Source organism: Nerophis ophidion, linkage group LG15 (assembly GCF_033978795.1).
Source record: "Nerophis ophidion isolate RoL-2023_Sa linkage group LG15, RoL_Noph_v1.0, whole genome shotgun sequence".
NCBI classification, from domain to species: domain Eukaryota; kingdom Metazoa; phylum Chordata; class Actinopteri; order Syngnathiformes; family Syngnathidae; genus Nerophis; species Nerophis ophidion.
This window is the reverse complement of record NC_084625.1, coordinates 43,449,644-43,461,570: the sequence shown is the minus strand read 5'-3', so window position 1 is coordinate 43,461,570 and position 11,927 is coordinate 43,449,644. Positions and strand designations below refer to the sequence as shown.

Genomic DNA, 11,927 nt, shown 5'->3' with positions numbered 1-11,927 from the left:
TGTCATGAATCATACGTGTTAGTCATGAATAATTTATGTTTAAGTCATAAATCATACGTGATAATGTCATGAATCATATGTGTTAGGGCTATATAAATAAACATTTCTTGATTGATTGATTGATTGATTGATTGTCATAAAGCATGCATCATTGTCATGATTCATAGACATGTTTCAGTCATGAATTGTGTCGTCAGGAATCATACATGTCAATGTCATGAATTATACATGTTTTAGTCATAAATCACTTTACTAATACCCTCCTCCATTCACATCCCATCTCCCCGGATTATAAACAACTCAAATGTACTTCTAATGTATATACTTGTTCTTATGCTATGTGAACTCACTATGTTCTCTGCTGGCTGTACATATCCTACTAAATAAGACCAACACTGTTTCAATGTCCACATTTCTCTGTTGATGCAATTGTTGATGACTGAAGTTCTGATATCAACCAAAGCTCCTCATCCCACCCCCCGGATTGTAAATAATGTAAATAATTCAATGTACATACTATGATGATTAACTTGTGTGTTGATAGTATATATTTGTACCATGAATTGATTAACGTTGATTAAGTTGAAAAACTTATTCGGGTGTTACCATTTAGTGGTCAATTGTACGGAATATGTACTGTACTGTGCAATCTACTAATAAAAGTATCAATCAATCAATCAATTGTCATAAATCATGTGTCATTGTCATGAATCATACGTGTTTTAGTCATACATACTGTGTCATTCATGTTATGAGTTATGATGAATCACATGTTACTGTCATAAATACTACATCTCATTGTCATGAGTCATAGTGTGATCATCATGAATCGTGGGTCTTGTCACAAATTATACATGGTAATATCATGAGTCATATATGTAATTATCAAAAATCATACATGTTATTATGAATCAAACATGTGATTATCATGAATCATACAAATTATTGTCATGAATCATGTCATTGTTATGAGTCATACATGTTATTGTCATGAATCTTACATGTTATTGTCATGAGTCATACATGTTAATGTTATGAGTCATATGCAATTATGAATCATACATGTTATCATGAATCATATATGCAATTATCATGAATCATACATAGTATTGTCATGAATCATGTTATTGTTATGAGTCATACATGCTATTATCAGGAATCATACATGTTATTGTCATGAGTCATAGACGTCATTGTCATTTCATACATGTTAATGTTATGAGTCATATATGTAATTATGAATCATACATGTTATCATGAATCATATATGTAATTATCATGAATATACATGTTATTGTCATGAATCATGTATTTTTGTTCTGAGTCATACATGTTATTGTCATGAAGTATATGTGTTATTGTCATGAGTCATACATTTCAATGTAATGAATCATACATGTTATTGTCATGAATCATATGCTATTGTTATGAGTCATACATGTTAATATCCTGAACTATACTTGTTATTGTCATGAAGCATACATTTTATTGCCAGGAGTCATACCTGCAAATATGAATCATAGGTTTTGTCCTGAATCATGCATGGTATTGTCTTAAGTCGTACATGATATTGTCATGAATCATACATGTTATTAGTCATACATGTTACTGTCATGAATCATACATGTTATAGTCATAAATCGTGTGTCATTGTCCTGAATCATACATGTTATTGTAATAAGTCATACATGTTATTGTCATGAATCATACATGTTATGAGTCATACATGTTATCATGAATAATACATGTTAGTGTCATGAATCATACATGTTGTTGTCATAAATCGTGTGTCATTGTCATGAACCGTACATGTTTTCATGATTGATACATGTTATTGTCATTAATCATACATGGTAGTGTCATAAGTCATAGATGTTATTGTCATAAATTGTGTCATTGTCATGAATCATACATGGTATTTTAATGAATCATACATGTTATTGTCATTATTCATACGTGTCATTGTCATGAATCATGTGTGTCATTGTCATGAATCATACATGATATTATCATGAATCATACATGTTATTGTCATGAATCATAAGTGTCATTGTCATAAATCATGTGTGTTATTGTCATGAATCATACATGTTATCATGAATCATACATGTTATTGTCAAATCATGTGTCATTGTCATGAATCGTACATGTTATCATGAAACATACATGTTATTGACATGAATAATACATGACATTGTCATAAATCATGTGTGTCATTGTTATGAATCATACATGTTATTGTCATGAATCATACATGTTATTGCCATATATCCTGTGTGTAATTGTCATGAATCATACATGTTATTGCCATATATCCTGTGTGTAATTGTCATGAATCATACATGGTAATGTCATGAATTATGCATGTTATGGTTATGAATCATACGTGTCATTGTCATAAATCATGTGTTCTTGTCACGAATCATACATGTTATTGTCATGAATCATACATGTTATTGCCATATATCCTGTGTGTAATTGTCGTGAATCATACATGGTAATGTCATGAATTATGCATGTTATGGTTATGAATCATACGTGTCATTGTCATAAATCATGTGTCATTGTCACGAATCATACATGTTATTGTCATGAATCATACATGTTATTGCCATATATCCTGTGTGTAATTGTCATGAATCATACATGGTAATGTCATGAATTATGCATGTTATGGTTATGAATCATACGTGTCATTGTCATAAATCATGTGTCATTGTCATGAATCATACATGTTATTGTCATAAATCATGTGTAATTGTCATGAATCATACATGGTATTGTCATGAATCATGTGTAATTGTCATATATCATTCATGGTATTGTCATAAATCATACATGTTATTGTCATAAATTCTACATTTTATTATCATGATTCATACATTTTGTTGTCATGATTCATACATTTTATTGTCATGAAACATACGTGTTAGTCATAAATCATATGTGTTATTATCATGAATAATACATGTGATTATCATGAATCATAAATGTTATTGTCATGAATCATACATGTTATAACAATGAATCATACATGTTATTGTCATGAGTTATACATGTTACTGTCATGAATTATAAATGTTATAGTCAAGAATCATACATGGTAATGTCATGAATCATACATGTTATTGTCATGAATCATACGTGTCATTGTCATAAATCATGTGTGTCATTGTCATGAATCATACATGTGTTTGTCATAAATCATATGTGTCATTATCATGAATCATACATGTTATTATCATGAATCATACATGTTATTGTCATAAATCATGTGTCACTGTCATGAATCATACATGTTATTGTCATGAATCATACATGTTATTGTCATAAATCATGTGTCACTGTCATGAATCATACATGTTATTGTCATGAATCATACATGTTATTGTCATATATCATGTGTGTCATTGTCATGAATCATAGATGTTATTTTCATGAATCATACATGTTATTGTCATACATCATACATGTTATTTTCATGACTCATACTTGTTACTGTCGTGAGTCACATTATCATGCCAAATTGTTATCATGATGTAAACATGTTATTGTCATAAATACTGTGTCGGGTTATTGTCACATTATACCACATTCATTTGGGTTTACATCAAATCGGCGTCAACGTCGTGGCTTATTAGAGTTGTAGGAGAGGGGCTTCCCCCCTGTGGACCCCCTGGGGACTCCGGGCATGCCTACGAGTGACATTTAAACAGAATCCCCACCCCCAACACCACCCCACCTTTGTTGTATTTGCTTGTCGGTCTGACTTAAACACAAATACTTGTCACGAACAAAAACCTGCTCACGTGGGCCGCACCCACCACACGGGACCACAACCAACCACACACACACACTAACCGCACTGTTAGTCTTTGATCTTGTGGCCGCGTCCAAAGATGATCAATGGATGCCTTCCGCTTCTCTGCCCTGCAGGGCCACACCCTTTCTCTGGAAGAAACACTGAAGGTTGATGACCACTTCAGTACCTGGACATGAAAGAGAACACACAGTACATGCATTACATGCACTACATACTACATACAGTACATGTAGTACATACAGTACATACAGTATAGATTTTTTTAATGCATTCTAAATATTAAATAAATGTGATCAAAAGTTTGTTTACAATGGACCCTATGGGAGACGCTCTATTCTGACTACAAAGCCCTTTACATATATATATATATACATATGTCATGTAATAACATGACATATATTATAACATTGAATAATCACATTGTTAGGGTCTTGGTCTGGGAGGGTGGCTCCAGGATGCAGAGACAGGAGACAAAGTGGAATTACAAAAATGAAAAATTTTAATGAGACAAAAAGGATAACTCAGGGCGATGGGGCAGAAGCGCACACCATGTAATCTGGACAAAAATAGGTTCCTCAGAGGTCGGCCGGAGAAAAGGCCAGGGCGCACTGAGCAGGGCAAGAGTCCAACAAGTGAATCCCCTTTAACTCAGGGGGGCTGGGACATAAGCAGAGAAGAGGTTAGGGAATTCAGGACTAAGTAGCGACAACATACCAGGTCTGGTAAGGTCAAGAAGGCGCATGCACAAGGGTGGTTCAGGATAGAATAGCCGGCAAGGCCAAGCTGTCAGTGACGAGCCTAAATACTGGCGGGCTAGTTGAGAACAGGTGTGCCACAAGGTCCGCCCATCGCCGAGGATTAATCCCTGATTACGTAGGTGCAGAAAAAAGGAGAAGGCAGGATAAAACTAAAACACAACATATCATTTTTTAAATGCATCTTGTTTGCTTTTTTTTCTTCTTCATCCCTGATTATTACTCATGAGAGCCAACAAACATAATAAAACATCACCAACTGTACAAGGTCTGCTGTCATTAGGACATTCATATTGTCATAGCCGGTTACACCAGTCCGTGCCTTTATGTTGGGTTTTGTTGGTGTTCTCCTGTGTTTGGTGCTTGTTCCTGTCCTGCGCTCTTATTTTGGTAGCACTTCCTGTTGTGTTGGTGTTTTTTTTCACAACTTACTTTACACATGCCTTCAAGGACTTTTTGTTATGATCCGCCGCCCGGATCTTATATTATTTTGGTTTTCGAGTTTTTTGATTGTTTTGGACTCTTCCAGTTCCGAGTTGTGCACTTCCTTGTTTTATTCTTGTTACCATGGTTTCATATTTGTTCCACCTGCACTTGCCTTTGACGCGCACCTGGTTTTCATTGATTGCCTTAGTATTTAAGCCTGCCTTCTACCTCAGTTCTTTCCTGATTCGTTGTATGCTTCATACTACACTCACGTAGGTTTCTCTACTTTGTAAATACTTGTGTTAAGTTACGCCTTAGCTTCTTGTGCGCTCGGCACGTCAGTTTGGGCTCTTTTGACTCTATGCTAAGTTTTAGCTTAGCTTACCGTGCGTTCGGCACGCCTTTTCTTTTGCCTGTTTTGCACCAGTGTTCTTTTATTTTTGTATATTAATTCAACTCTTACCTGCTATTCCTGCCTGTCTGGTCCTCGTGCATCCTGGGGTGACAAAACGCGCATCACGATGCGTTTCCAACGTGACACTTTTTTCCCCCAACACCTGTTTACTGTTGATGATTAAGATTATTTAAGTTGAGTGTGAGCCACCATTCTTTGGACAATGTTTGGAATGAATATTGTTCATGTGGGCGGGAGTTTTTGCTATATTCATGCATTCCGCTTTGTTGCTTCGGACCCGAAGTGCAGTGAATTATATTTATATAGCGCTTTTCTCTAGTGACTCAAAGTGCTTTTACATAATGAAACCCAATATCTAAGTTGGATTTAAACCAGTGTAGGTGGCACTGGGAGCAGGTGGGTAAAGTGTCTTGCGCAAGGACACAACGGCAGTGACTAGGATGGCGAAAGCGGGGGGATCGAACCTGGAACCCTCAAGTTGCTGGCACGACCGAGCTGTACCGCCCCTGTCAGTTTTGGTTTCCTTTTTGCATAGCCTTCCCTATGCTTCGGTGTTGTTCCCAGTGGCACTCATCTTTGTTTTTTTTTAGCTACATTAAATACTTTTACCCACACTTTGCCTCCTCGATCTACTGCATATTGGGAACGCGCCACTAATTGCCGTCATGCGACCCGAGCGTCACACATATATTACCATTTAGATGAAATATGACTCATAATCCTCACGATGAAATGGAGAGGGGAGGGACAAGCGTCTTTTCGTGTCATCCTCACTATTTTCGGGCTGTCAAAGTGTACCAACTTGTCGGAATACCTACCCATCCTTCTACTGTCCAGGTGAGAGGCACTATCTATGATTTACAATAATGTTTGACTAGTAAGGAAGCAGATTGTGGTGGGCGTGGCCTGCGGACCTGCAGCGAAGCAGGGTGTGGCAGAGCCGGCTTCGAGATTAGCAACAGGTGCGTGGATGACACAGCTGAGAGTGTTTGTCTAATCACCTGTCGCTCTGTTAAAGGCAGCAGTCGGGAAGGAGAGGGGGAGTTGTTGATGGCGGTTGGCGAAGCACGAGGGGAGCGAGAGCAATACAGACCACTCTTAGGGAAACCCTTCATGTGCTCGATCGAGGAAAGACTCTGCACGATCCGGCGTTTATTGAAAAATAAACATTATTGTTGACCCTGAAAAGGAGTGGTGATGTCGGTGACTGGTGGCCCAAAGAACCCGGAAGGAAGCGACTTCCACACAGATGTAAACAGGAAGTGATCACGGCGCCGCTATAAATAGTCGGTCTACGTTAGCGCTTATAATAACAATAACACTAATCCTAGGTCAATATTCGATCCGTTGTGGTGAAGAAGGAGCTGAGCCGGAAGGCAAAGCTCTCAATTTACCGGTCAATCTACGTTCCCATCCTCACCTATGCTCATGAGCTTTGGGTTATGACCGAAAGGACGAGATCACGGGTACAAGCAGCCGAAATGAGTTTCCTCCGCCAGGTGGCGGGGCTCTCCCTTAGAGATAGGGTGAGAAGCTCTGTCATCCAGGGGGAGCTCAAACTAAAGCCGCTGCTCCTCCACATCGAGAAGAGCTAGATGAGGTGGTTCGGCATCTGGTCAGGATGCCACTTGAACGCCTTCCTAGGGAGGTGTTTAGGGCACGTCCAACCGGTAGGAGGCCACGGGGAAGACCCAGGACACGTTGGGAAGACTATGTCTCCCGGCTGGCCTGGGAACGCTTCGGGTTACCCTGAGAGGAGCTGGACGAAGTGGCTGGAGTGAGGGAAGTTTGGGCTTCCCTGCTTAGGCTGCTGCCCCCGCGACCCAACCTCGGATAAGCGGAAGAAGATGGATGGATGGATGGATGGACTAATACTTGGTTGATATTCGATTCGTTGTGGTGAAGAAGGAGCTGAGCCGGAAGGCAAAGCTCTTATTGGCTCCGCTGAAAGTGGACTTTTTATTTACGTTTATTTACTAGTTATAATGCATTTTAAAAAAAACACATCCATCGTTAATAAATAAATGATAAATGGGTTGTACTTGTATAGCGCTTTTCTACCTTCAAGGTACTCAAAGCGCTTTGACACTACTTCCACATTTACCCATTCACACACACATTCACACACTGATGGAGGGAGCTGCCATGCAAGGCGCCAACCAGCACCCATCAGGAGCAAGGGTGAAGTGTCTTGCTCAGGACACAACGGACGTGACGGGGTTGGTACCAGGTGGGAATTGAACCCGGGACCCTTGGGTTGCACACGGCCACTCTCCCACTGCGCCACGCCGTCCCCAATGATAATCATTTTGCTCTGGATTTTGGAAAAACGTGTTCAGCTTCGTGTTCTCGATTTAGGAAACTTTGTGTTTCCTTGTCATCCTTGAAGAGAGCGCCACCAGAAGCACGGCCAAAAGCTCTTTCGACGACACGAGTGTTTCTCTCATCTCACCTCATTACCGCCCGTGTCCGCGCGAGTGATCGGCCGAGACCCCGCATGCTAATTCGGCCCCGTGCGCTCAGCTCACGACGTCCCACAATGCACTTCATCTTCTTCCCCGCTTCTGGAAAGACCTTCTCCAGGACGCTGTGGTATTTACTGCTGAGCTCGTTTGTACCGAGGGCCGAATGTGCGCTCGGCTTCGCCGTCGTCCATCTTGATTGGAATTAAAGCTCAGCTGGTAGATCACGCAGCTGAGAGGCCTGGCGGGGCGTTAATTGCTCTTTGGCAGTCAGCAGGTTGTGGCTTGGTGGTCAACTTGTGCTTGCAACACACCAGGGAGAACATGACAAGTTGGCCATGAAGACAGCATGAAGTCGTATGTAACACGTTTTATTACGATCAAATTGTTTTTCTCAAACTTTATTCACCAAGTACCACCTCAGAAAAGACTTGGCTCTCCAAGTAACACCATAATGACTAACATTACAACACAGTAGCGTAGTAGGCATAAGTATGCATTAAAAAGAGGTTCTATTTAACAAGTGCCGTATTTTTCGGACGATAAGGCGCACTTAAAATTCTTTCATTTTCTCAAAAATCGACAGTGCGCCTTATAACCCGGTGCGCCTAATGTACGGAATAATTTTGGTTGTGCTTACCGACTTCGAAGCTATATTATTTGGTACATGGTGGAATGATAAGTGTGACCAGTGTATGGCAGTCACACATAGATACATGTAGACTGCAATATGACTCAAGTAAACAACACCAAAATTGTATACGTTCCATGGAAAATCCATCCATCCATTTTCTACCGCTCATTCCCTTTTGGGTTCGCGGGGGGGCGCTGGCGCCTATCTCAGCTACAATCGGGCGAAAGGCGGGGTACACCCTGGACAAGTCGCCACCTCATCGCAGTCCATGGAAAATGTAGAACATCATACACGGCGCTCAACAATCTATCAAAATGTTTTAGTACGACTTTGGTAAGCTATGATGGATTGTACAAGAAGAAAATAAAATGGTTATTGTTTAAAATAATGCTGTCAAACGCTTACAATTTTCAATCAGATTCAACATACGAGTATTATTATGGTGTGTGTATAAGGTAAAACATATTATCTGGCATTTTGTCTTGCGATATTATGCAAAAGCCACTTTTCTTACCTTCTGGTACCTGCTGATCTGTATTTGGGATCTGAATAAGTCCAAATTGTGTGCGTCCGCCTTAGTAGTCCGTGCCTCCACCGTTGTCGATAAGCTTCTTGTTATGGGACATTCATCCTCCGCTGTTGCCATTTCTAGTATAAAGTAGTGTAAAGTTCTTACTTATATCTGTCAGTGAAATCGCCATGAAAACGCTAAAACATACCGGTGTAGTGAGTTTTCATTACTCACCCAAGGAACTTTAGTTATTAGAGAGTTCCGGTTGGACAGTTTTTCACGTTTTTTCCGGCCTTGTTGTTGTTTTCGGATGAGGAGATGCTGCTCTGTCATTTATGGAAAAGAAAGACTGAATGTCATTAAAACAGTTAGCTCCATCTTTTGACACTTCTTCCATTCCCGTCCTTGCACGCTACACCGCTACAACAAAGATGACGGGGAGAAGACGTTGTCGAAAGTGAGCCACGTGAATAAGACCACCCACAAAACGGCGCATCCTGAAGCGACTGTCAGAAAGCGACTTGAAGATGATCTGTAAAACATAATCTATGCAACATTTTGACCTAAAAACCACCATTACATGTTATGTAGACCACAAGGAAGTGTTTTACAAAAATAATAATGGGCCCTGTAATCCGGTATGAAAATAGACCTAACTAGACCCGTTCATTGGCAGTGTGCCTTATTATCCGGTGGGCCCTATGGTCTGGAAAATACGGTATATTTATTATGTTTGGCCACTGTAACATTATACACAATTTGAACTGTGTTTGACTAATGAGTTGAATAATTTCACACAGAAGTTTGCCGTACCACCACATCAGGGGGGCCTAAACCGTGCAAAGTGCCATCCATCCATCCATTTTTCTACCGCTTGTCCCGGTGCAAAGTGGCAAAGTGAAAATGTGCCAATGGTCCGAGGGCAAAACTGACATTTTTACCATGCAACAGCACCACAAGTGAGGAATTTATCCTTATACCACAACGGGATAGTAGAGAATGTCAGGTTCATTACAGTCCTTCCCAAAATGTTGGGCGTACCCCCTGGGGGGGCGCGTGTGACCTCAGGAAACATGCTTTTTTTCGTCGTACCAGAATATGATGACTCACTGTAACCACAGTGGGAGACGAGGAAAGACCAGCGTGTTTTTCCTTTAACTTTAATAAACTTCCAATGTCATGCAGAGGTGTACTTATAACAATTTTATAGACAAATGATACTATTTATAGTCAAAATATTTTCTTCTAGCTAGAGGGGCTTAAAACAGAAAATATTTGAGAAGCACTGGGTTCAATAGATGGCAACTAGTTAGGGTGATACCATTTTTAAATTTACAGTAATAAAACTGAAAAAAAAATTTTTTTTTAATTGCTTTAAAAAACGTCAACACGGTTGGCAAACTTTTGCTGTAAAAATTCAAGTGGTACAGTTTTTCAGTTTACAGTAATGCACTGTGAAAAAAATGGCAAAAAAATACTGTAACATTTTTGGCGTTTATCGCACCAAATCTGTGGTCTGGATTATATATATATTTTTTTTTTTAACTTTTTTTGTTTTTGGGCTCTTTTAGTTCCTGTTTGTGTTCCCTTGTTTTGTTTAGTTACCATGCCGACTTAATGGTTTCACCTGCCTCTTGTGTTCGGGACACGCACCTGCTCTAATCAATGGACCCTTATTTAAGCCTGTCTTTGCCAGTCAGTCGGCTCTGCTATGACAGATTCTGTCATAGTGGGGTGGTTTTCACAGCTTGCTGCGAAGTTTGTTCTCCCGGGATGCAAACGGACTATTCCGGACCAGGCGAGAAGGTAGGAACAAATTTATTAATCTGAATCTAGAAATCAGGCAGGGCATGAGGTAAACAAACAATAACTATGGCATGGAACAAACACAAAACTTGTGGCATGAAACAAACAGCATAAACTATGGCATGGAACAAACAAAATTTACTTGGACACTGTATGAAGCGAACAACATGAACTATGGTATCGCGTGAAAACATGCAATGACACCAGGCGGACTGACTGGCAAAGACAGGCTTAAATAAGGGTCTCTTGATTAGAGCAAGTGCATGTCCTGAACACAAGAGTCAGGTGAAACTAATAAGTCGGCATGGTAACCAAACAAAACAAGGGAGCGCAAACAGGAACTAAAAGAGTCCAAAAACTAACAAAAACGTAATCCAGACCACAGATCATGACAAAATGACTGTAAATTGAGAAATTGTCCCACTGTTGTTTTCACGTTAAAATTATGCTGCCAGTTCTTACCCTAAAATCTATTGCTATTCTTTTTTTTTTTTTTTATTACAGTGCATTACAGAAACTGTTATTTTTACGGAAAAATTCTGGCGACTCGGCTACTACAAACGTTTGTACTTTTTTAACCGCAAAATCGACATTCCCTGTCTGCACAGGGCATTGCTGTAAATAGCGACTGAGCTGAAATGTTTTAATTTTTAAATTTTTTAAATGTTCCACAGCGCAACCTTGTGGACATAATTGCACAGCTTGAAAGGGGTCGATATCAATGAGTATTCAATTTGGTAGCCACGCCACGGCGGGCCAAACAAAATGACCCAACGGGCCAGGTTTGGCCCGCGGGCCCCACTTTGGGCATCCCTGCACTAGATGTGAAGTTAAGTGAATTACATTTATATAGCCCTTTCCTATAGTGACTCAAAGTGCTTTTACATAGTGAAACCCAAAATCTAAGTTACATTTAAGCCAGCGTGGGTGGCACTGGGAGCAGGTGGGTAAAGTGTCTTGCCCAAGGACACAACGGCAGAGACTCGGACGGCGGAAGCGGGGATCGAACCTGGAACCCTTCAAGTTGCTGGCACGGCCACTCTACCAACCGAGCTATACCGCCCCACCACAGGTAGCGCACCACACTTTGAGAAT

General features: G+C 40.1%; 1 protein-coding gene across 2 annotated transcripts in view; it reads right to left on the bottom strand.

The window, feature by feature from the left end:
- The window catches only part of LOC133569680 (tyrosine-protein kinase yes-like), a 107,889-nt gene that overhangs the window by 89,456 nt on the left and 6,506 nt on the right, over positions 1–11,927 (bottom strand). For both annotated transcript variants that reach the window (XM_061922202.1, XM_061922200.1), the window contains exons 2-4: positions 9,261–9,352; positions 9,030–9,163; positions 3,862–3,989 (exon numbers count right to left, since the gene is read on the bottom strand). The gene's annotated coding sequence lies outside the window, so the exon portion shown is untranslated. The remainder of the gene's footprint in view (positions 1–3,861; positions 3,990–9,029; positions 9,164–9,260; positions 9,353–11,927) is intronic.